This window comes from Vulpes lagopus, chromosome 13 (genome assembly GCF_018345385.1).
Source record: "Vulpes lagopus strain Blue_001 chromosome 13, ASM1834538v1, whole genome shotgun sequence".
Taxonomy (NCBI): Eukaryota; Metazoa; Chordata; class Mammalia; order Carnivora; family Canidae; genus Vulpes; species Vulpes lagopus.
The window spans coordinates 45,596,923-45,623,235 of NC_054836.1; positions in this window are offsets into that span (position 1 = coordinate 45,596,923).

The window sequence follows — 26,313 nt, forward strand, 5'->3', positions numbered from 1 at the left end:
AGGGACCCGACAAGTGAAGAAAAGACAAACAAACTGAAGAAAGAGTGAATGCTGGTGCATGTGGAGATGAAGAGCTGCACATTCTGGGTGTGGGGACCTTGGTGGGGGCCCAGGGCAGAGCTGTGCCTGTGGTCCTGGGCCCATAGGTACCTACTCACTGTTCTGCTTTTCCTAAATTAATCAGAGCAGATCCACCCTGTCCCCTCCTGTTGCCCTATAAGGCAAGTAGAAGGAAGAACACAGGAAATTGAATGTCTAGGGTGTGTTGGACACTGTGCAAAAGAACATGGTGACTTTAATTCCTTTAGTCTCCAGGGCTACTACTCTTAGAAATACCTGGGATTGCTCTTCCCGTTTTGCTGGTAGGGAAACAGCTTCTTGTGGATAAGAGCCTTTTGTCTTTTGGGGGTGTCTGCTTGTAAAGCTTAGAACACATAAAGGAAATATAATTTGGCATCATGGGTGAGGGAATACATACTGTTTATGCTAAGTACTTCACCCCAAAGATGTGCCCCTTAATCCAGTCCCTAAGTTCTCAATCACTGCTTGTGGGTCACGTAACATGGTTCATCTGCCTACACAGCACGCACATTACTTTGCAACTGAGAAGATGCTGGGGAATAATAGTAACGATCCAAGTGCATTCAGGTTTGGCAAATCAACAAACTTTTCAAGCCCTTTGAAAACAAATCCAGACAAAATGCAAAGGGCTTGAAAATGATCATTATGATTTGGAAATGGACCCTTTGCCTCCCACATCCCCTGTGTCCTGGATTAAAGTTGCCTTTAGCTTCCTTACCTTAAAGACAAGGATGAGACATCGTCCTACCACTCTGGGCTTACTGGCAACATGGTTTTGGACTGTGTTCCTTGGAATCCCGGGGTTCCTTGAAGGATCCCCATGGATCCTTTCCTTGGGGGAAGGCTGTAGTGAATCTGAAGAGGCTCCCGGCTGTCTCCCTCTTCCACACCTCTTCCCTCCCCTCGCCCACCTATACTTTGATGAGAACAACTCTGCTTTTATTGGTTCTATGTATTGGCCTTCCCCTTTTGCTTTAATTTAGAAAAGCTACATCGCAACTAACAACAACTTCAAAATCAAGGCTTGAGGAATGGTAGCTCTTGGAATCTAATACAAAAAGCCCTCCTTTGGGAGATGTACCTGAAGGTTAATGGCTTGGAGAGTTTCACCTGAGGGGGTATGAGCCAGAATTTAGGGAAGCACGTTTCACTTTCCAAAATCATGTCAGCTTTCAGAACTGAAAAAGAACAAACCACTGCGAATACAGAATATATCAGAAAAAGAACAAAGTGTGGCAACACCACCAGTGAGATCAGACTCCCTTTAGCCCACAGACTTACTGATTGGAGTTTTCTGATGAGGCAGACAGACTCATGGAAGGCTGCCAGGAAATTCTGGACATCAAATTGCTTTTGCTAAGCCAACCCAGCGGTATAGTAAAGAGCTAAGGAGTCCCAGGAGAGGGGTGGGAAAGGATTGGTCTCTGTTTCTCTACCCCTGATGTGGGCCTTTTTCGATTAGGAAGTGGAGTGTGAAGGAAGTTATCGGGGGTGAAATCAACTCAGCAAGAAACCTTTTTAGACCAAAGCCCAAGGAAAACTAATAAAACCAGTTGGGCCGCTTCATGCTTATCATATGTTGTGCATGTAGGTCAGCTCGCTTTACAGCAGAGACAGACACCCCCAAAACAAAACACTCAGTTCTACAAAAGGATTTCCAAGCCCCTAAAGGATGGCCTGGTTCTTTCAAGGGACATTTGCTATTTGAAACTCTAGCACAAGCAAATATCTGACACACTATTTCTAAATTAATGATTGAAATGAAATGGTGCCTTGTCTATGGACTGGGGATTATATTCGGCTGGGAGAAACCAAGCCCCCCAAAGCAGAGCCTTAAACAAATTACTGGTTCTATTTTTCTTAGATGATGAGCAGTCTGGAGGCACACAGCTGCTGATCTTGGAACCGTGGCTCAATGATGTTCGGGTCCATCTCTCAGGTTTCTTCTCTGCAGAGCAACGGTTGTTCCCCCTTCTCCTCTGGCATCTCATTCATGTTCTAGATAGGATGAAGAGGGGAGACACTTAAGGTGGCTGAGCCTGCCTTCCTCCTCCTCCTCCTCCCATCCCCACATCTTAAGGGGCTCTCTGGTAACTTCATCCAACAACTTACACTTATATAACTTAACTAGAACTATGTCACGTGCCATTCCACCTGAAGAGGAGGCTTGGAAATGTCACCTTTTAGTGGGGCATCTTGTTGTTCCCAAGAAAATCGGGGCTAGTTTCCAAGGTAGAGGGGAGAGCGTTCTGACAGTCGTAGTGTCTACCAGAAGATTCCTTCCTCTGAACTCCTCGGGACACATCCATAAGTCCTCCTGGCCTTCTCCATTCAACCTTTTATCGCACTTCGTTCTCACTGTGGTTTCCTTGTCCTTTCTGTAACGGGCTGTGATGTTCCTCATGACTCCTGGTTCCTCACTGGAACATCACACCGTGTGTGATATCACATCATCCTCTGGCTGATGAGGGTACAAGTGAGGCTCATGCTGAGTCACCTCCCTGTACATGGAGACTGTTGAATTCAATCCTTGGCAGGTAAAGCAACTGGATCTGGGCTGGAGAAAGCTCACTGGTAACTATGGGGCTTCCTTTCAGGGTTCGCTGGCATGAGGTCGAAAGTGCACCAGTGCCAAGTCCACAGTTGATTCAAGAGTAGCCACTGTCCATGGATGCAGCTGAGAAATGTTTCAAACTTAAACTGATTGTATTTTTGTCCCCCCCTCAGTAATAGGTGACCTCAAATCCTACTTTGCAAAAAAAAAAAAAAGAAAAGAAAAAGATGAGGTCGTTTGACTTGTGTCCTTTGTGCATTGGAAATTGCTGTATTTGGGGCACCCCAGGGGGCTCAGCGGTTTGGCACCTGCCTTCAGCCCAGGGCCTGACCCTGGAGTCCCGGGATCGAGTCCCCCATCAGGCTCCTTGCGTGGAGCCTGCTTCTCCCTCTGCCTCTCTCTGTCTCTCATGAATAAATAAATAAAATCTTAAAAAAAAAAAAAAAGAAATTGCTGTATTCTTACCCTTCCTCTTTGTTTCACATGGATTCTGAAGAATCCAGTTGTTGCTTTGTTCCAGTGCTCGCCTCCCACCTCTGCCCCATGGCTCTTGACCCTCCCCTCCTCCCCTCCTCCCATGCCTTGTTTTACTATCAAGCCCTCTCTCCCTTGCCTTTGCAGTCCCTCCACCTCAACCAGACCCTTCTTGTTCATACACAGACCATCATGCTACTCTGCCCTTTGTCCCTCCCTCCAGCCTATGGCCCACCTCCCAATCACTTGATAGAGGACCTTGTCTCTCTCTGAATTCTGGTACCTACTCTCTCCTCTTCACACCTAGGAGTGGTAAGAGCTCAGGAAAAGACTGAACGTTAACGACTGTTTGCTCTGGATTGGAGAAATTATTGGTGACTATTTATTTATTTATTTATTTATTTATTTATTTATTTATGATAGACATAAAGAGAGAGAGAGAGGCAGAGACACAGGAGGAGGGAGAAGCAGGCTCCATGCCGGGAGCCCGACGTGGGACTCGATCCCGGGACTCCAGGATCGGGCCCTGGGCCAAAGGCAGATGCCAAACCGCTGAGTCACCCAGGGATCCCCGGAGACTTTTTTTTTTAAGGAATCTGTTTCTTTATTCTTGTATACACTTTCTATTTTTTGACACCAAGCATGTTACTTTTAATTAGAAAGATAGCTTAAAGTTGGATAAATGTCTACCTAGAAAAACAAGTGGATGGGTAAGAGAGAGAATAGAAATCAAGAGAAGTGGAGTTAGATCTTATTATTTCCTAATTCCTCAAATATCACTAACTTGGCTTCCTCATTTATAAAATCCATAAAATGGCAACCATAATGCTTACTCTCCATAACTCCCGGGGCTTTTGGGAAGATTAGATAAATTAATATATGTTGGAATGATTCTTAAATTATCTGTGGTAAGGACCAAGTTTGTTTCTATTTTTAAGAAATGGATTAACTAAATGGTTATTTAGATTTCCTTCATTTTTACCTAATGTCCTTTATCTGTTCTAGTATCCAGGATACCACATAATATTTAATTGGTCTGACTTCATAGCTTCTCTTGGCTATGACATTTTTCAAATTTGCCTTTTCTTGATTACTTTGACAGTTTTAAGGCATAGTGGGCAGTATTTTGTAGAATGGCCCATTATTGGAATTTGTCCAATATTTTTTTCTCATAAAACCTGAGTTAGGAGCTATTGGGACAAAGACCACAGAGGCCATCCTCATCATGTCGTATCGAGGGTACAAGCTATCAACATGATTTATGACCATTGATGCTGACCTTGATCACCTGGTTAGAGGATTTATTTCTTTATGATTTCCATTTTGTTTATATGTGGTCCTATTGCATGTAACTCAGACACAGTTCTGTGCCACATGCAACTCATTGAGGTGGCTTGTCACGTGTGTGGATGTCACAGCCATGTCAAATTGCCAGAAAGTTTCCAAAGCTTACTCTCAACTTTTCCCGCTTATCTCATCACAGGCCAATAACAGTCTGCAGACTGGCTTGGGTCCATGGCCACACTTCAAGTAGCTCTGTGCTAACGCGTACAGCACAAGGAGGTTTTAATAAATCATTGGAAATCAAACTGGGCATGATTCAGACACAAAAGGTGAACTTGAGTTGGAATCTTGACATCATGGCAGCGAGCATGGGAAGGAATCTTGGGGGAGAGACTTTTCAGTCCCTTTGTCCTACATATGTGGAGTGTGAGACTCAGGGGAAAGGATAGGGTGGCTTCCCATGGGAATATGTGGTGGCAAGCTGGGTGTCCTGTCCCTAACTAGGGCTCTTCCCACCATCTGATTCTGGTCAGAATCATTGAGGGTCGTCCTCTGAGGAAGAGCAGGGAAGAAAACAGAGGAGGAATGGGGGAAAGGGCTTAGATCTACAGGAAAGCTAGATTTCTCCCTGACGTTATGACCTTCTGCTACCTTGCAAAAAGTTAAATGAGCAGCTGAGAAAACCAGAATGTTTGAGGAGAGGCCGAGGTGCCTACTTGGAAATAGTTGGTATTCTGATAATTGGAGGTAATTTATGCTTTCAAGATAAATAAGTCAGTCTCCCTCTGGCACTGTTGTATCTGTCTTGTCTCAGGGCAGGTCAGAGAGAAAGAAATCCAGGGCTAAGTGTGGAAAACAAATCAGTAAGTGGCAGAGTTGTCCCTTCCCTCCCCCTCCACTTTTACTTTCCTTACAAAAAAAAAAAAAAAAGGAAGAAAGCAAGAAAAAGAAAAAAAAGGTGGAACGGAGATGTGGGTGAAGTACTAGGGAAACAAGAAATCAGGGACACAGGAGAGGTATACTCATTTGACTCCTTTTTCTGTGGAAATGTATTTAGGATTAAATTGGACATGACATTTAGTAGACTTGCAATGGAAAAATATTTTCTTATACCTGAAGGAGCTCTGGGAAAACGGAAGAGCCTGGCAACCAGGCTGGCCCAGCCGGGGTACGGTGGGTAGGTCAGGCCACGGCTGTATGGTGTGATAGGCTGCACGGGAGCCATGGTGTCATGGACGAGGGGACCTTACCTGCTTGTTAACCACCCCTCATTTGCGTTTCTCTGATTTTGGAGTTTTTATCTTTGGAAGGGAGAGGAGATATAAGAAATGGATGCTATCTGACTGGGATGTCACAGATTTCCACGACCACCCATGGCCTATGTGAAGAAGGCCCCGACCCTCACTGTGGCATACTGGGCACCCCACAACCTGGGCCAGCCTCCTCTATGTCACTGTTCCCCTCTACCCTTCTGCACCTGTTCTTTCTTCATCCTGGAAAGGCCTCCCTCATCACCCGTTGTTGAAATCTCATTCAGTCTTAAAGCTCCAGGTCAAACATTCCCTCCTCTGAGAAGCCTAATCCAACTCCTTAGGCTCAATCAACAGCCCCAATCCCACCTATTGAAAGTGTCTACAGCCCACAGCACTCACAACATTGTTTTCAACAATAATTTATATGCAAAACATCTACAGGGTGCTACTGTGTGTCAGGCACAGTGCTAAGAACTTATGTAACTGTCTTAGCGAATCCCAGGAGGATCTAGCAAGTGGGAACCAGGATTACCTTCCTTCTGCTGATGGAAAGGAGAGCCTCTAAGAGACCAGGTCGTTTGCTGACAGTGATACGGTCTATGCAAGAGGGGTTTAAACCCAGGACTTTCTCCTATTGAATCCTCTCTCTAGCTGAACTACCTCACTCACCACACTCAGCCCCCACGTTGGTTATCCATGGACCTCACTTTGGCTCCAGGACCCCTCACGGCTGCAGCCTTCTTGGGAGCACAATGCCCATCAGATTGTCCTCTGAGTTCCCCCTTGACTCTGGGCCACAAAAGGAGCTGGGGACTATCTGTTGGCTGATTGTAAACTTGCTTGCTTGAGCTCCCTCTCAAAATCTTATCACGGTAAAGCCTTGACTCAAAAGTCTGTAGCCGGTACTGCTCACATAAGGAATAGCCTAGCAGTCCGGAAAAACCCAGAGTTGAGTGTTAGTGGCTGGGTGTGTGATTTCCTTGATACTGAGGGCTTTCATGGTTAGAAACAGAAGGCTTTTGAGCGCAAATGAAGCCTTTTTCTTAAAGACCAAACTAACTTCAGCTCTGTCTGTCTCAGATCTGCTGCAAAACTAGAAACTTTTCACATCAGTCTCTTCCTCCTGGCTTGAGCAGAGATCTGTCATGAGTCTGTATCACCACCAAGCAGATGAAGCTTCTGCACCATCAACAGTGTATTTGGAAGCCATTGGGTTGCGTCTTGTTTTCTCTCTTGTCTGGGGACAAATCCCAACTTCTAGGCTTTTGAAATAGCTCAAAGGATGGGAATGCATGCCTAAAACAAGAAACTCAAACACATACACACACACAACTTTTATTTGTGTGTTTGTGGATATGCACTTACCTCATCAGCTTTTATTGAGTCTCTAAACGGAGTTCGTTGGCATGTCCTTGAGAGGAAACAGAAGTGGAGGTCTTTGAAGAAAAGATTCATGGTGTCCTTGGAGCCAGAAGAGGCTTTGCCACCAGCCTCCAAGAGTGTTTCCCTTGCTTTGGAAAAGTAATTCTCAGCTATTCCCACACATTTCTTTTCCCACATGATGTTAGCAAGCTTTCCCCGCTCAAACCCCACTGGGATTTTAAGTACAATTACAGGGCATTCATAACTTAATTTGGAGGACTAGCCTCTTGATAATGCTGATTCTTCCCATGTAGGAACATTGCGTATCTTTCCATTTTTTCATGTCCCTCAATCAGATTTTAGATTTGTCTCTATGCAGCACTTGCTCATTTCTTTAACTGTATCTCTCAAGGTTTTGTACTGTTGCGGCTATGGTTGGGGTTTAATGTTGAATTCATGCTATTTTGTTTTTCAGAAGAGGGTCTCCTGAAATTAGGCAAATAGGCTGGATTCCTATTGCGGGGTTTCCGTGGCCTCACTTCGTGGGCATGTGCTCGAGGGCAGCTGCACATGGCAGGAATTCGGACTTCGAGGGTGATGGGTAGGGAGAGGGGTCCTTAATCACCAAGAAAAGGTGGGTCTGGATCCATTGCTTCCCCAAACCCAGGGGCTTCGGTGATCACCTGTTGTTGCTCACACATCCGTAGGTTGGGGGAGATTTAGCTCATCTAGTTGGGGGGCTTGGTTGGGGTCCTCTGCCTCAGGCTGCATATGTTGGGTTTGTGTCAAGCTTGCTCTGCTACTCTTTAATTCTGCATGAGGTGGAACTTAAGGTCTCTTAAGTTCTGTACATCAAACTGGTACGACCAAGGCAAGCCATATGGCTGAATTCAAAGTTAGGGACGGTGTGCACACTATCCGGAGGGTGGAAGTGAAGCCACGGTCATGTCTCTGGCTGTTGCTCTCACTGGTGACCTGCTGACTTGCCCCATTGGTGTGCCCAGCAGCCACCCTGCAGCTCCTTCGCTTCCACCAGACTTCTCTCTTCAGCTGCTCTGAAGCATGGGCCAGGCTCGTGGGCAGCTCCACGGGGGTAGAGGAATCCACCAGCAATTCTGCAGATCTGCCTGAATGTTGGGGACTTGGAGGCAGTGAGACACCATATAGGAACTAGTGCATCCTTGTGGGCTCCAGTTGGCCATTGCTCTGCCCCGCTTTGCATACAGCTTTCCTTTTCAAGGGCTGGACCCGCTGGCCTGAGCCTGGCACCAAAGGCAAGCATGATGCCCTTCAAAGGACTGCTTAACTCACTCCCAAGATCCCAGAAGATCTCATCCCTATAATAAATCCAGCATATCCCTCCTTATGATTCTGATTGTCTGCTGGAACGCTTCCTCCTGTAGCAAGGGAAGGATATGTGACCCATGATGAGGCCAGGGCCAGGGAGGGTAAAGGATTGGGGCCAGTAATTTATTCTCCCAGGATCACTGTGTACTCCACACAAAGACAGGAGCTTACATGCAAACCCTTTCTGAATATTTTTTGTAGGGGCAAAGGCAAGTGTCCTTCCAGTTAACTTTCAGAACACAGCAACTTTAAAAACCTGTGTGTCACATTTTGCTTAACTACAGATTTAACCCTGCTGCACTATCCACTTTAAATGATCTGAGAGACTTCCAGACAATGACCCCTCGGGAGAAGTTACCAATACTTCATTAGAAAGGGATTTTTTAAAAATAGGCTCTCTTTTCAATCAAAGCTGAAGGTCAGATCGCATTCTAACAAACGCCTCTCCAACAAAATTATGTAAAATAATTAAATTTCTAAGGTCTAAATCCTGACCCACTTACTTGAAAGAATATTTGATAGGTTAATAGGGTAAATAATTAAACAACCCTGGTCTCTTTAGAGTTCTTTTTAACAGGATTTGATCTTTAGTATAAATAATTTCTTCTCTCATTTGCCTACCACCATCCTGGATTCCCCGTTTGTTACTGGTCGAAGCTGTGGGCTTAAGTAACACTTTAAACGTGAGTTTCCTAAGAAGCCTTTGTGCCTTTATTTTTTCTTAAAACAATTTTGGCTTGCCTGGCCTGGGACAGTGGCTTTGGGGCTTTTGGGGAGATAAGACGCTTCAATGTTTTCCTGACAGCTGAACTAAAGAAAACCTCTTACACACACGTCATCTGATTTGCCTCCTGTCATTTTGATCTCTCCTTCTGACAGTTCTGATCTAATTTTTCTTTCTAAAAAGGGTATCAATTTCAAGGTTCATAGTTCTCAGGATTTAGAATCTTTGATTAAAAAAGTGAAATTTAATCTTGATTCAAGGGTAGGGAATGTGAGCAAGTTTAGTAGGCTTCGCCTCCGATAGAAGACTCCTGTGACCAGTATTTATTATGGTAATGCTTTGTTATTATAAACCTCCTACGAATAATATTTTGGGGAACTACCGCACAACAAGGCATACATTATAACACCCCCGTTGGGAGGGGGGGGGTGACATCAACGAACTGAGAAGCACAATTATCTCATGGTTATGCATGCCTATGAAGTGTGTTATTACTTTTGTTTTTTACAACTTGTAGAATATTTTCATTGTAGGTGAAGCATCAGACACATTTTTATTCAAAGGAAGAGAAACAAAACGAAGGTTGTGTGTGCTGTGTGTTCTGAATAGTACCCTCGTGGCCCCAACCCTCTAGTTGGGGAGCTAATTTATAACTGAGCGTCTCACGGGCGCCAGGACATTCTGCTTTATTGTCTGTGTCATGGTCTTCTGATATCCATGGCACAAAAGGAGTCATTATTTGGAAATAGCGATTAGTCAGTTTGAACAGGAGGGTTTGCTGGTTTGCCTGCAGTAAATACGGTTTTAGGTTAATTTAGTAGAAAAAAAATTAGTAAGGCTTGGTGTTTGCTTGCTTGGTGTCCTAAAAAGCAAGTAATCCTGCAGCTGGCATTTACTTTGCCAGAGGCTTTAAGGCCATACAGAGAGGGCTCTGGGGGGAAAAAATAAGGCAAAGGATGGGGAAAGAAACTGAATTAGCAACTAAATACTTACTAAGTGTCAAGTGATTAACTTAAAGTGTCTCTTTTAAATCCTCACAATAACCTCCCAGGTGGAATTTACTCTCCCTTTTTGCAGAGGTGAGGAAATCCAGGCAGGTTGGGATGGTCAAATGGGCCCCGTGCACTGCTTGAACACGGTGGAGCAGATAGTCAAACCAGGGTCCCCTTGACTCCGTAGCTTAAACATGCCTTCATTCAACTAGCGCTTCTTAAAATGTGCTTAGAATGGGAATATTGTGGATCATGATGTGTGGAAAAGAGACAGAAGGAGGGATGGGCCATAATCAAAATGTATTTGGGGAATGTGAGATCAAAGACATTTATACGCTTTTTAAAAAAAACAAACCTGCAGAACTTCTCAGAGCTTTTAATATACAATTATGCAGCATTTCTCAAATTTATTTGACCTGAAATTCCTTTCTTTTTCCCAGAAAGAGACAATATTAGAGCCCTTACAAATTCATTTTTCTTTTCAGTGGAGCATTTGGTGACATTACTGTTCTTAGACACGTTCTCTGCTGTCAATAGCCTGACGGTCTTACACATCTGCTTGGAGCTCCCTCAAGCAGTCGTGCTTGATTTGAATCCAGAAATAGGATTTGCTCTGAGGAAAGAGTGAGTGAGCAAGTCTGAATCTGCGTGCAAGGAGGTTAGTGTGTGCACCCACTCCTTTGCTTGTCTTTTTATTTTGACTATGAACACTCTGGCCACTTGTGCATGCTTCCTTCCTTGTGCAGGCTTCTGCCCCAAGCAGACGTGGGAGGTAGGCCACATACACGGGTGATGCTATAACGTGATGTCCAGGGATGGTGACTGGATGCCCAGAGTATAATGCGAGCACAGAGGAAGGAGGGACTATATTGGAGAGGGGAAGGAGGGGCAGGAAGAGATGCCTAGGTTTTAGGGATGGAATAGGATTTAGTCAAGTGTGTCCGAGCAAAAGAGTGGTTTATATTGAAGGAACAGTTCTAGGAAAGGTCTAGAGCCTGAGCCAACGTGATCTGCTTGAGGAAACTGAAGTAGTCCCAGCCACGGCTGGAACATAAACTAGGGGGCAGGGAGGGTAAGAGCAGAGCTGCTGGGATGGATGGTGGGCAGAGCGTCCATGGAAGACCTTGTGTCCGTGGAAGACCTTGTACATGATTGAGGAAACGAGATTAGTATATGAGGAGACACTGTGGGGTTTGAAAGGACAACCAATAGGGTCAGATCTGGGTTTTGACAAATTCTCTCTGTGGATAAGGCTCCCCCAGCCTGGAGTTGAGGAGGCTGGTGATGAAGCAGTCGGGGCGGGGGGAGGGGGGGCAGAGTCACCTGCTGTATGCCCGTGGGAACAGTAATGGAGAAAAGAAACAGATTTGCTCCATATGTAGGAGGGCGGATGATTGGGGGCTGACTGGGAGTGAGAAGTGGAGAAGACGAAGGACGATGTAACTGCAGCTAGAGCACGGATTTGTTCATTTGTTTCCTGCTGAGGCCTGGAGAAAAGTGCACGGGGAACTCAGGAAGAGGTCTTAACTAGGACTTGTATGCCAAGTAGTCAACAACTTAACTTGGGATGCAGAAGAGCCACAGGCTGCATGTCAGACCTGGGCCTAATTTCCACATGTACCACGTCCTGGCTGTGCTGAGTTGGACTAGCTCCACAGACCTTACTGTCCTCATCTGCAGGACTGGAGACAGCCTCTGGCCTGGGCTCAGGTGTGAGGGTGCATTACTTGTGGCCTTCCTCTCTCTGTGGTGGGACTGATGCCGCCCATCGGGCTCGCTAGGCAGACAACCCCTTTCCCTCCTCACCGGAAGCTTTGTGCTTGGTGCAAGAAGTCAGTCTCCTTCTCAAATAAACAAGGACCATCCTTCTGACTTGGATATGTGGGAAATTGTGCTCCTCTGCTAATCCTTCCAAATGATCCCTCAAGGTCCAAGAAGGAACTTGCAGGGTGTTTGTGAGGGGCAGATGACATCACAGATATAAAACACTCTGTAAACCCTGAGGGTTTCTTCCATTTGGTTGTTATTATCCTGGACATGGATTCTGTTCTTTTCAGCCATAAAACTTCCCTGGAGAGAATACCCTGGTAGGTTTTACTCTCTGTTCCCTTTGCTTTGTACTAATACTCCACAATTGTGGTGGTCTTTGTGATTTGCTGTGTTGCCAATGATGGTGAGTTATAGCCCTACTCCCGCTCATTTGCTTCCTTAGCCAATGAAGGGATCACCCTTCCAGCCACTAAGGCAGCCCCCCGTAGATGCCCTAAGTTTCTGAAGATCAAGTCTCAGTGTCTATGAGAACCTTCGGTGACTCCCTCTCCATCCAGAACCACAGAGGCGCTGTATTAGTATTCTTCTACTGTGTAATGCATTACCCCCCAAACCTGGCAGCTTAAAGTAAGAAACATTTATGTTACACTTTCTGTGTGTGTGTGTGGGGGGGTGGCTTAGGTGGGTGTCTCTGCCTCAAGGTTGCCATCGTGATGTCAGCTGGCACCGTGGTCTCATCTGAAGGCTAGGGTGAGGGTGGAGGGGAGCCCAAGCCGAATTCTGTTCCCCAAAGTCTACTGGATGGAGAACTTTGGTTCTTTGCTTTCCAGCAGTTGGAGCCTCTCATCATTTCCTTGCCACGTGGGCCTCTCCACAGGGCAGCTCATGTCTTGGCAGCTGAATTCCATCAGAGCAATCACATGAGAGAGCAAGGAGGGTAAGGTCTCTTTGTAATGACCTTACTTAACATGAGTCGGGTTCCTCCAAGTCCTTAAAGTTCGGAACTCGGCTCCGTCTTTGGCCTTCTTACTCCAGTTTTAGCAAGAATCCTACTGAGTCAGTTTAAGCAGAATCCCCTACCCTTGGTATCTTTTTTTTTTTTAATTTTTTTTATTTTTATTTTACGATAGTCACAGAGAGATTGAGAGAGGCAGAGACATAGGCAGAGGGAGAAGCAGGCTCCATGCACCGGGAGCCCGACGTGGGATTCGATCCTGGGTCTCCAGGATCGCGCCCCGGGCCAAAGGCAGGCGCCAAACCGCTGCGCCACCCAGGGATCCCCCCCTTGGTATCTTGATACCTGATACAATTCCTCATTCCCAGCCCTCCATATCTTATCACCCTGGCCAGCCTCCGGGAAGGACCCTGCTGTGTCAGGCTAGCCAGATCCCCCTCATTCCTCAGGTTTCCTCTTAGTCACTTTCCATCCACTGATTTCCATCCCACTCCATGGTCATAAGTCCCACTTGTCCTTTGTACCCAGTTCTACAGTGAGACCACTCTTCTTCCTCTATTACAATAGCTCCGGACTGAAGTTTGCCTTCACTGCCCTAACTTCTGTTTGGCTCTGGTTTACTTTGACAGTAATCTCATAGCATCCCATCACTCCTGCCACATTCTATCGGTTAGAAGCTAGTCTCTGTCCAGCTCACACTCTGGGGATGGGATGTCCAAGGCCATAATACCAGGAGGTAGTGAACATTGGGGGTCATCATAGAGGCCGTGTACCACAGGTCTCATAAATAGTGGTCATGGGGCTCCTTCTCAGGGGCTCACAACCTCCAAACCACTGCTCTGCTTACTATGGTTCCTTTCCACTGCCCACGGTTGGGCCGATGGTCCAGGCTTTAATTTCAGTGCTATTCCTATGAAGCTCTCCGAGGACCCTGAGCCTTTTGGCTTTCACTACCTAATGCACACTTGGCCTGGGCTTCTGCCATGTTACTCTCCTCTGCGGCCCGGAGCTCCTGGCTCCTGCTTGTTTGGGAGAGGGCTCAAAGAGGAGCCAAACTCAGTGTAGCACCCTGAAGAGCCACATTTGATTTTCTGGGCTTGGAAGGCAATGAGTTCACAATCAATCCAGACTTACTTGATAACAAAGGCCTCATTGCCCCCAAACAAATCTGTAGCAGGTTGTCGCGGATGTTCTCTGTCCCAAATGGTGCTTCTGTCGTCCCAAATTTGTATCCACCATCTCTGAGGAAAGTTTGCAGGTGGAACCAGTAGGGCCTGTGGGTCTCAGTAAAATTCCTAAATGAATCTTTAATGCCCCGAGAGCCTGGAGTGACCTACTGTTTCCACAACACGTAAGCAATCCTCTCTAATGAAGTTGAGCATTTCCCTTTTGGACTTGCTAAGTTGTGGAAAATAAATATGAAAGAGGTTTTAAGATGCCTCCTGATCCGGGGTGAGCACAATTGCCCTTTTGTTTACCTTAGTGTAATCGGATCATTATCTAGCTGCCCCATTTGGAAGAAGCCTTGAACACATATTAACCTGTTGACTGTATGAGTAGGAATTTAGGAAGACTTCTCAAGCTCCAAACCCAGCTCTTTTAAAGCCAAGTGTAGAGTGGTCTTGCCTTGTTTTCTATGTTGACTCTCATTAAAGATTTGCGTAAACATAGCTGAACGATGACTGCGTTGCTTTTTGGTGCCAACCAATTATGTAAATTGGCTTTTGCTGGCGGAGGGTGTTTTTGATCTATAGAGTCTGTAAAAGGTGGAGTCCTTGGGTGTTGGTTGACCTTGACCTGAAAAAGGAGAGCACTTACCTCTGTATCTCACGGTCCAGTAACAGACTGCAGGGGTAAGGGTGGGGGAGGCGGTGGCTTTCCATCCCAAACGTGACAGAGTCTCATTCCCCAGAACCACCACAAGTGCCAAAAGGAGGTTTTGTGCTTCTCTTCTCACTGACCCTCTGCCTGCCCCCATCTGCCCAATTAAAGCAGCGAGGCCACGACCCGCTGGCCGCCTTCCTGGTTTCGCTCAGCCGACCCACCCTCTCTGCCTTTGGAAGGCGTGATGGATTGGTTTGAAACAAAACCATCTCATTCCCAAACTGAAAGGTTCCTTTTTACGTTTGGGAACAACTTGAAACCACTGGAGAAAATCATGTGCCAATTATGTATAAACTCCTTTACCACAAGGTATAAAGGAAGCCATAATTCGGGGGGCTTATGTTTGATTGAATTCATCTGTTTCCATTTTGTAAATAGAGAGCCAGGAGAATCCATAGTGGTGGACAGTTGATATAATGCAGCTTCTATTCCCCGGGCGAAAGAAGGGGTGGCCCTGTCGCTTCACTCCCTCAGAGCCTGGCTTCTTAGGTGTAAGGCATCATAAGAAACTCCTAGTCTGGAAGGGAGGTCAGCCTTGTTGGAGGCAGCACCAGACTCACCCAGAACCATAGACATAGAAGGGAAGGGACCCTGTTTTGTCAACCACCCAGCCAAGAACAACAGCCTTCAACCGAGGAAACACCCCCACCCCCTCCTTGTCCGGGATGAGATTTACACTGATGGGTCTGTGTTTGCCAGCAGCTGACAAGTCAGACTTCACCCTTAACATCCCTAAGTGTGTTGGTACTAATTAGGTGAAAAATGAGATGCATTGTTAAAACCGGCTTTCCTTTCCTGCTTGGCAGCTTGACATTATGGACACTGAAACCTCATATTGCCTCACAGAAACATGCCCGAGGGTAGCTGCATTATGGGGGGGGGGCTGTGAAGGGAGGGTGGGAAGATCCAGTAAGGGAAAGAAGAAAGGTCGTTTTACCATTATTTCCAGCTGGTGTTAAGGAAAGACTGACTTGTTAATGGGCATAGTAGATTAATCGATATGTCTTTCCACGTGTGTGTGTGTGTGTGTGTGTGTGTGTGTGTGTGTGTGGTTCGTGACCCCTGATGTTGGGATGCACCGGCTTGGAAGTCAGACAAACCTGGGTGTAATCCCAGCTTTTCCACCTAACTGGTGACATGACTTGTGGTCCCTTCCCGAGCTTCAATGTCCTCATCTGTAAAATGGGGATATTTCATCAAGCTGTTATTATTTAAGTAATATTTGAGAATCATGAAACATCGTAAAAATGAATTGTTGGACCTTTCCTTTCCCTTCTGGGCCTCTCATTTCCTGAGCAGGGTGGCTCCTGTATCCTCTACTTTAAACTCCCCAGGATGGACCAAGAGGATTCCTTGCTGTGTGGCAGAGAATGGCCGCACTCAGAGGTGGCAGATAAACCTTTTCTAGATATTTCTTTTTGCCTGGGTCGCTTTGCGATTTACCTTTTCATGATTTCTGTTTTCTCATTGTTATGTTTTCAAATACATATTATTTAATTTTTACTTTATGTTCGCCTCTCTCTTGGTGACAGTGATAACTGGCCCTCTGGATTGCCACCCACCTTAAATCATTTTCTCTTGCTAATTTTTAAAATACAAAAATATTTTCCTCCCAAATGAAAATGGATGGCTGTTGGAGAGTCACTACTGTTTTTATGAGGTCAGCTCTCGATTCCTCGGGGACCAGGGGCTTCAGGCTCACATTTCATGCATTATGCAGACCCTTGTTCTTTCCTTGTCCTCAGCTCTAGTCTATTCTTAATTCAATTCTGCAGATATTTCATGAGAGCTGAGTGGTTTACATGAATGATCTAATTTAATCTTCTTGACCGCTTTATTTTTATTCCTGTTTTACTGAGAAGGGGAGGAGGTACAGAGTTATTACACAACTTCCCAGGGACTCTCCAACTAAACCATGGCAGGGCTACAGCTGGAACTGGGCAGTCTGACCCCCGAACCCAAGCATTAGGGATTGCGCCTTCACCCTCCAGGGGTTGCTTCACCTCATTGGGAGAGATGGTGCAGGGATGCCTGGGTGGCTCAGCAGTTGAGCGTCTGCCTTTGGCCCAGGGTGTGATCCCGGAGACCTGGGATCGAGTCCCACATTGGGCTCCCTGCATGGAGCCTGCGTCTCTGCCTCTCTCTCTCTCTCTGTGTGTCTCTCATACATAAATAAATAAATTCTTAAAAAAAAAAAGGAAAGATGGTGCAAAGGAATGCCCAAATAGTGGAGCACAAATCAGATAAATCAAGATTGGCCTGTGAAGGGGAAGGACCCCAGAAATCAAATGTGGAATTCAGACACAGCTGGGCGCTTGCACCAACATTTAATCCTCCAGGCCATTCTCTTCTTCCTTGTCTGGAGTCTCCTCTACTCTTAGAAGCAACCAAGTCCTAACCTCTCAAAGATAAATGTTACTTTATTACAAATGAAAAGAAAAGAAAAAAGGAGCACACCATAGCTTTCCAGGGCAAGTCACTCCTGACATCCGAAAATAAATGCGGTTACAAACTGCCTGCCTCTCGGCGGTGAAAATTGTGTTCAATAGTTATCAAGAGTTGTACTCAAGCGACTGCTCCTCCTGCAGCTCTGGAGTCTTATAATTGTGTTCTTGTTCATGATTTATGCCGCAACCACACAGTTGACATATTTTTCCTGTTATTTGTTTCAGGCACTAGAATCTCTCAGGCTTTTCCTAGGCCTGAGACATAAAGGCTCCGTTTTGCTTTTCGGAGGATTTCCATCCCCCTTGGGGCAATCAGACCTTCTTGGGTTTGCTTGGTGATTTGACCGTAACTTTTCTCATGAGACAGCATCTTGGACTTTCTGGGGAGCCCTGTCCCCTCCACCCATTTTATGAGCAGGGGTGGCTCATGCCTGCAAAGACAGACCAAGACATTTTGGAGGGTCAATCCTATCAGCATTTCCAGGGAAATCTGTCTTTGTGGGATGGGTGATGAAGGGGTCTCAGAGCCCGAGCGGCACGGTAATTTGTTCCTTTCCAGACAAGGATGGTCTTATCAGGCTTGACTATCCGTGCTCCTGAGACGGTGGAGCTCTGACAATATTTGCTTTTGAAAGGCTGGGAGTCAGCGAACCCCAGCCTCTCTGGTTCCCTTCAAGGCAGCTGACCTAATCTTACCCTGATGTAAGCAATTTTAATTCATGAGATTCTGCTTAATGATTCTGGTGATTTACATTGTTGTCATTCTTGAGCGTTATTATGTTTTCAAAGAAAAGGATCAGGCCTGTGGAGACATTTTCCTGTAAATGCTTCCTTTGAAGGACACTGCTCACCATGTAAGGGAGAGAAATGAAACAAAAGAGAGTCTGCTGTAAGACAGCCAGGGTCTCTCCTGAGCACCCTGGAAGAATGGCATCTATTGTACTCTGGGGTGGGGGGGCAAGGTATCTGTCATTCGCTATGTCTCCTCCTGGAGCCTCAGAGTGCTCTTGGGTCTGTGGGGATTGTGAGGCTTCCCCGCTGCTCAAGGGTGGCTTCACCCAGCATTGTTCTCCAAAGCGGAGTCCCCTCGATTCCATGGAATGGGGTTCCTACCACCCCAGAGATACAGTGGGCGCTCTGCAAAGCGCTTAGAGCGGGAGAGCATGCTATGAAGGCAAACTCAATGAGCCAGGCGGTTATTCAAAGACTTGGAAGAAAATTACAGCAAGGAACAGGAAGCTGGAGACTATAGTTATTACTTGAGGGTTGTCCTTGCTGAGAGACAAAGAAGATTTACTCTGGCCGGATGGTAAAGGATACCCTGAGTGGATGGGATGATGCCTGGGTATGTCTTTCCTTCAACCCTGGATTGTGTGTCTACTATACACCAAGCACCGCTTGGGGAGCTGGGGCTCACGAGCCTGTATCGGCTCTCATTTGAATTATTGTTAGAGCCCCCCCAAACCCATCTCCTTGCTTCCGTCCTTCCTCTTCCTCTCAACAGTCGGTTATCAACAGAACAGCCAGAGCGATCCCATGAGAATGTGTGTTTGGATCACGTCACCCCTTTCCTTGCAGCCCACCAAAGGCTCTCTCCATCTCTCGGGGTACGAGTCTCTACAGCGAGGGACCAGGCACACGAAGAGCTCTCCCTGACACCTGCCGCCCCAGCGCAGCTCCTCTAACTCCTCATTCGGATCCCAGGCCCAGCTCCCATGGGAACTCCCTCACACCTGTATGCACTTCTTTGCCCCCTGCTGGGCCCTTGGTTTTATTTTTTTTTAATTATTCCTTTTTTGTATATATATATATATATATATATATATACACATATATATATATATTGGAGTTCAATATGCCAACATATAGCATAACTCATCCCTTCAAGTGGCTCCTCAGTGCCCGTCACCCAGTCACCCCAACAACCCCCACCTCCCCTTCCACCACCCCTTGTTCGTTTCCCAGAGTTAGGAGTCTCTGATGTTCTCTCACCCTCTCTGATATTTCCCACTCATTTTCTCTCCTTTCCCCTATGATCCCTTTCACTAATTTTTATATTCCCCATGTGAATGAGACCATATAATGTTTGTCCTTCTCCTATTGACTTATTTCACTCAGCATAATACCCTCCAGTTCCATTCACATCGAAGCAAATGGTGGGTATTGGTCGTTTCTAATGGCTGAGGAATATTCCATTGTATACATAGACCACATCTTCTTTATCCATTTGGGCCCTCAGTTTTAGCACTTACTTTGAGATCACCTCATTTTTCTTCCCTCCTTGCCACTTCCTCACTGATATCTGAGGTTCTTGCAGGAGGAACTGGGTTTTACTTGTCTCAGGATCAGCCCAAGACCAAGTACCTGGTAAGTTATTGTTGAATGAATGAGTGAACGAATGAACGAATGAGTGTGTGAGTGCCTCTTCTCCATGGGTATACATGTGGCTCTGGTTGAGGTGCTCTGTGGTAGTCAGCAGATGGACGCCACAAACAGGCCCTGTTAATGCTTCGCACAACCTCTCATGTTCTGTGATGCTCAATGGCTGCATCCAGTAGCGAAAGCATTTCATTTTCTTGCCTCAAGAGACACCGAGGGTCTACCCACCCTCCCATTCCTGGCTCCTAGAGAAATGAAGCATGGCCAAAGGATTCTCGCTTACTTCCTCGGGCCTGGGTTGGGCCCCAGGAAAGGGTGGGCGGGATGAGGGAAACACCTGTGGACCCAGGCCTGTGCCCTGCCGGCCCACTCAGGGAGCAGGTCCCCAGTCCCCCAAGCTGTTGTAGAGCCGGGCTTTGTAGCCTGGCCCCCCCACTCTCTGTGGCTCCGTCGGTATAAATATTGTTCTTTGAGGCACTCCACTGTGGTGGGCAGGGAAGGAAAAGTCATCACTGGGGGACATGTGTCTGCTGTGCCTTTTCCAGAAGGTGAAATGCGTGCTGGGCAGAGCCAGCTTTTCAGTCTGGCTGCTGTGCTCTACTAGGGAGGAGAGACCCTGCAGGGGGCTCTGCAGGTGCCCCCCCCCCTTCATCCACGTGCACTGGTGGTATCTACTGTGGCCAGGCCTTCCTTGGGGGCAGGCACATGATGTGTTCCTGGCACCAAAACGGTTTGGAAAAATGAAGGGGGGAAAGCCATTTGCTTGTGGCACGCTGCCCAGGCGGATTAATCCAATCCCTCTGAGAGAGCTCTTCCTAAACAACTTGTAATTAAGCCGGGGAACTCACGGCCACAGGAGGTTATGAGGCCAAATCCCTCAGTAGGTTTCAAAAAAGGGAGTTGCTGTCCGTGTGTCAGAGTGGCATCTTTCCTTAGATAAGCTGGCAGGAAGTGTACAAGGGCTGTCGGTGGGTCTGCTGGGGCACAGAGGAAATGCAGTCCCGGGGAGAGAATAGAGGGAGTGCTGATGGCAGTAGCTGACTTCCCCTCCCCACCCCCCAGCAGTTGTTATGCGCCTGACTTCCTGAGCTAAGCACTTTATTTGCATCTGCTACTGTGCCATCCCCATTTGACAGATGAGAGGAAAGATGCCCAGAGACCTTAAATAACTGGGCTGTGGTCACACAGCAAGGGCGTGTGGACTTAAAATCTAAACTAAGACATAGTGTCACTTGGTGAGCTCTCAATGGCTGTGTCTTCCTTCCCATGCTGCCATGGGTTGGAGTGACCTTACCCAGGCCACTCGTGTCCTCTCCCTGTGACAGTGCCAGGTGTTAGAATGCAGGATTTGGAAAGGGCATGTATTCACCAGCAGCATGACCCTCTAGCAGTTTAATCTCATGTAATCTTGAAATTAGGGTCCTCCTTTGATAAGGGAGACATAATAATACCTCTCGTACCTATTTTGGGTGGTTAAAGGGTATGATGTATTGAAGGGGCGCCTGGGTGGCTCAGTCGGTTAAGTGTCTGCTTTGGCTCGGGTCATGATCCAAGGATCCTGGGATTGAGCCCTAAATCGGGTTCTCTGCTCAGTGGGGAGTCTGCTTCTCCCTCTCCCTCTGCCCCTGCCCCATTCATGCTCTCTCTGTCCCAGAAAAATAAAAAAATCTTAAAAACAATGTTATGATGTATTGAAGTGCACAACGCAGAAGTGCTATTCAACTGTTGGGCTTTGGAATGAAATTATCTATTTATAGTTATGATAAAATGAGAGCATTAGACCCAGGCTGTCCAACTGGCCTTTCTACAATGATGGAAATATGCTTTATCTGTGCTGTCCAATATGGGAATCACCAGCCACATACAGCTATTAAAGCCCTTGAAATGTGAGACTGAGAAACTATGTTTTAAATTTCACTTAACTAATTTAAATTTAAACAGCCACATGTAGTTAGTTGCTACTGTAGTGGGTCGCCTAGGAGATGTTTCAGCTGGAAGACCGTTCAGTCCAACCCTTTTGTCTCATAGAAGAGGAGACAGGTTCTTAGTGGGGCAGGAACTTGCCCGGAATCATACAGGAAGTTAGCAGACAGCAGGTCCAGAACCAGGTCTTCTAACACCCTGATAAAGTGGAGAATTCCCCTTTAAAAATTCTGAACATCACTGATTTAGACCAGGAGATTAGAAAAGAGGACTGATCATTCTCCAACCAAAGACCCCATGAAGTAAGCAGCTGGTGAGCCACCAGGAAGACTCCAGTCTTGAGGGTTTTCTGAGGCTAGAGAGGGTGCCGAGACAAGGGTGCCCACACCCGCTGTGTGAAACAGTATGTGACCATCTCCACTGGGAGCCTCACTCGGTGCTCCTTGACCGAGGATGGTTCTTCTTCCTTAGAGTCAATAGACAGGAAACACTCTTTGCCCTTGGAGCCCATCCTGACAGTGACAGAGACGCCTGTGGCTACGTCCATCTCACCGAGGACTGGCCTTGCCAGTAATGGGGGGCGCGGGGCTCCCGTGGACTGTAACGGTATATCTGTGGAAAAAAAGAAAGGGCCTGTGGGGAGCCTGTAGCCCCAGTGCCAAATCACAATGCATAATTGGCCCTGATTTTTTCCATATGTATCAACAAAAACAGCGTTGCTTTCATGGGAGATGAAAGCAACCCCTTTCTTTGGTCCTATTTCCTCTCTGTGTATAGTTCCCAGGTCTCCACTGGGTTCATCATTCTCTGTGTAAAGCAAACCTAAAAGAGACAAAGTCAGAAATTAGGGATATGGAAGGACCTATGGAGAAAATATCTTTATGTTTTCCAAGGCAAAGACATAGGCTGCTTTCTTCCTTTCCTTAGCCAGAAAAAAATTAATTTGTCAGAGTGGTGTTGGGATCGTACTCTTGGAGTGGGGGAAACACCTAAGTGCTAAATAGCAGTAGGTGAACATGTACATGTTGAGCTATCTTTCTTAAAGGACGCTCATTCATTCAACACCCCTTTTGTGTTAATCTGCTCAGGCTGCCACAGACTGGAAGGCCAAAGCCACAGAAATGTATTTTTTCATAGTTCTGGAGGCTGGATATCCAGGACCAAGGGGCCATCAAGCTTGGTTTCTCCTAAAGTCTTTCTCCTTGGCTTGTAGATGACTGCTCTCTCTCTCTGTCTCTCTCTATCTGTGTGTGTGTGTCCTCACATGGCCTTCCCTCTGCATCAATGATATCTCTTCCTCTTCTTATAAGGACATGGGTCCTGTTGGGTTAGTGCTTGCCCTATGACCTCATTAACCTTAATTATGTCTGTAAAGGCTCCATCTCCAAATACAGTCACATTGGAGTTCAGGGGTACAGCATATACACTTTGAAGGGACGCAGTTTAGTCCTTGACACTTTTATTTAGTACTTTTGTACTGGGCACTGGAGATACAGGGGGAAAAAAATGATATAACAGCCTGGCCTCTGGGAAGCTGGGAGTCTTACAGACTTGTAAAAAAAAAAAAAAAAAAAAAAGTAACACAATATGCAATTTGTATACACCAAAGCCATCAAGGGAGAAAATCTACTTTGTTTTGGAGACGGGGATTCTGAGAGGGCCAAATAAATTGAGTTTGGAAGGAGAGCCTGGCAAAGGCAGGATGGCAGGGAAAGGAATAAAGAATATAGATGGAATAAGCCTGGCTTCTGAAAGGTTCCAAAAACACTTTTCCCAGCTTCAAAGGCCTAGATTTCTATAATTAGAGATAATTTCTTTCATTAAGACTTTGCTTCCTAAGGAGAAAAAAAAAGAAAAAAAGATAAACTATATTGCTAGAAATGATCTTGATTACAAATATCATAAAACCATGATACAAGGTGGTTTAAGCAGTAGTGGCATGAGATACTGTGCGTGAGCACATGGGTGGTGGGGTGTCTTCCAAGCATAGTCTGGTCACTAACTGGATGATGGCAGTTAGTGAAGGATTCAGGCTTTTTCTCTGTCCATTTTGCCTTCCATACCACTGGCCTTCGCCACAGGCTGGATCATCTCCCGAGTAGTGGAAACTGGGTCTATGTGATTCCTTACGCCCTGTAGGAGAGAAAAAGAAAACCTCACCCCCAGTCATTGGTGCTGGCGTTGGTTTGTAGGCTTCTGAGATCTGATTGCCAAATTTTCAGGAATTTTGCACACTGGCTGTTGAGCATAGCTGTTACTAAAAATTAAATTATATGAATTGAAAATGAATTACATACGGGCGCCTGGGTGGCTCAGTCAGTTAAGCGTCTCCCTTCGTTTGGCTCAGGTCATGATCCTGGGGTCCTGGGAACGAGCCTCACATGGGGCTCCCTGCTCAGTGTGGACCTGCTTCTCCCTCTACCTGCTGTTCCTCCTGCTTGTGCTCTCTCTCTCTCTGTGCCAAATAAAAAATTTTAAAATCTTTAAAAAATAAATGAATTACAAAAACAAAGATAACAAATACTCAAAACTCATCACTTCCTAACTATTTCACTACTTTTACTATTACCTATGCCCTTGACACTATTTACATGGCTCATATCTGTATGATGGTGAGAGTAGGTTACGATGTGCCACTGTACTTCCCTCTCCAACCCCACATCAATGGCTTGAAATTAGCCACGGTGGGCATGTTTATAGCTCAGAAATGGGCAAATGCTATGAGTCAGGTAATGATTCACTGTTTTTTGATTCACTCTTAGGAAGGTGATGGAGAAATGTAAACAACAAAGATTGAACTTTATTTTTTTTTTTTTTTTTTTTTTTTTTTTTTTTTTTTTTTTTTTTTTTTTTTTTTTTTTTTTTTTTTTTTTTTTTAGGATAAGCAGTCTCTGATTTTATTTTTAGTCTTTTTTTTTTTTTTTTTTTTTTTTTTTTTTTTTTTTTTTTTTTTTTTTTTTTTTTTTTTTATTAATTAACTTTTATTGGTGTTTAATTTACCAACATACAGAAAAACACCCAGTGCTCATCCCGTCAAGTGATAGTACAAAGACTTAAGGACACATTCTTCCAGTATTATCTGATTCAGCAAAGTCACTGGTCCTATTGACAAATGAGTGAAGTTCTGACCATATGTCTTCATTGTCTTACTTGTTAACATAAACAAAAGCAGCCAACATCTGTCAGTTGCAGACCTAGGTTGGTTATAGATGCAAGAATGGCAAAGCCAATTAAACTATTCTATAAAAATTGGCTGTATGGAATTTACAATAAAGAACGATGCATGTTTTGTGTCTGTGTGTGTGCAGATTGGCTTCTACACATCCATTAGATGAGTAAAAATTTAGGATAGATGTATATGTGTCTATAATATAGACATATATAGAGATACCCGTATGTATAGATACCTGTATGTGTGTATGTATAGATATCGGTATCACTATGTATGTATGAAAGCATTTTTCCCTGAATAGTCCATTGTTAACATTTGCTAGTACCACTCTGCTTTTTTTTTACATTAAAAAAAAAGATTTTATTATTTAATTCATTCATTCATTCATTCATTCATTCATTCATGAGAGACACAGAGAGAGGCAGAGACATAGGCAGAGTAAGAATCAGGCTCCCTGCAGGGAGCCCAATGTGGAACTTGATCCCAGGACCCCAGGATCATGACCTGAGCCAAAGGCAGATGCTCAACCACTGAGCCACCCAGGTGTCCCAGTACCATTCTCCTTTAGTTTGATTGGGCCAATGCCCACCCTTAAACCTGTATTACTATGTATTAATTACCCTTTGTGTCTGGGAATGGGTGGTTTCCTGAACTAAATAGAGAGTTTGTTAGGAAAAAGGAAGTGAGGGGTGGATTTTGGTTAGGCAACTAAAAGTACCTATGACTGTAAAGTCACCCGTTCCCGCCAGCAAAAAAGACATTAATACAGTATCAGTCGTCATAGTTCACTGTGAATTAATGAATGACACCTTTTCCAATAGTATAGGTGGGTCAGAGCGTGTTGTATGGTACTATTGACAATTTTTGCTGGATAATTCTTTGTTGTGGGTCCACTGTCTTATATGCTATTGGATGTATAGCAATATCTCTGACCTCTACCCATTAAATTCTAGTACCCTACCTTTAGCTGTGACAACCAAAACATGTCTCCAGGCATTGCTGAAGGTGCCCTGGAGGCAACATAGACCCTAGATGAGAACTGTTGGTCTAAACCCAAGACTTATTGGTTCCAAACCTGGAATATTTTAGTTTTCTATTCCATGCTCTCTAAGGTAAAGCTATCAGAAATTGAATGTCAAATTGAGGGTTCAAAGGCAACAGCAGAGGAAGAGGCACATCCCTGAGAGCTGCAACCTTGGGCCCCTTAAAGGTGTCTGAGGGCAAACCTTCTAAGCTTAGGAGAGACTGGTGTTCCACTGGGGTAAACCAAAGACTCCAGATGCTAAACTTTCCTCAACCTTGCAGATTTCACCATGGCTTTCCCACCTTTGGAACTCAAAGGATGTGAAGCTCTAGACATGAGGATCTATATATAAAGATCTTAAAAAGGCCTTGGTACCTCTCAGAAAACCTAGGAAGATTTTTAGATTGTGTTAGAAGGAGCATTTCATTTAGCTTGTTCTTGGGTTCCAGAAGCATCCACATTTCAGACCATAGCAGTGATATATGTTCCAAAGGAAGCAAACAAAGGCTTCTGAGTGATTTGTAAACTGTCCAAAGCCTGGGAAATATCCTCATGCCAGAGTCTATTGACATTTGTGTAAAATAGGCTTACCCAAAGCTCTCCTCTCCTCAAGAAAGCCCTCCTCAGACCTGCTTCCCTTTCCAGCTGCCAGCTGGTCTTTATCTTTCCTCAATAGCTAAAGATCTCA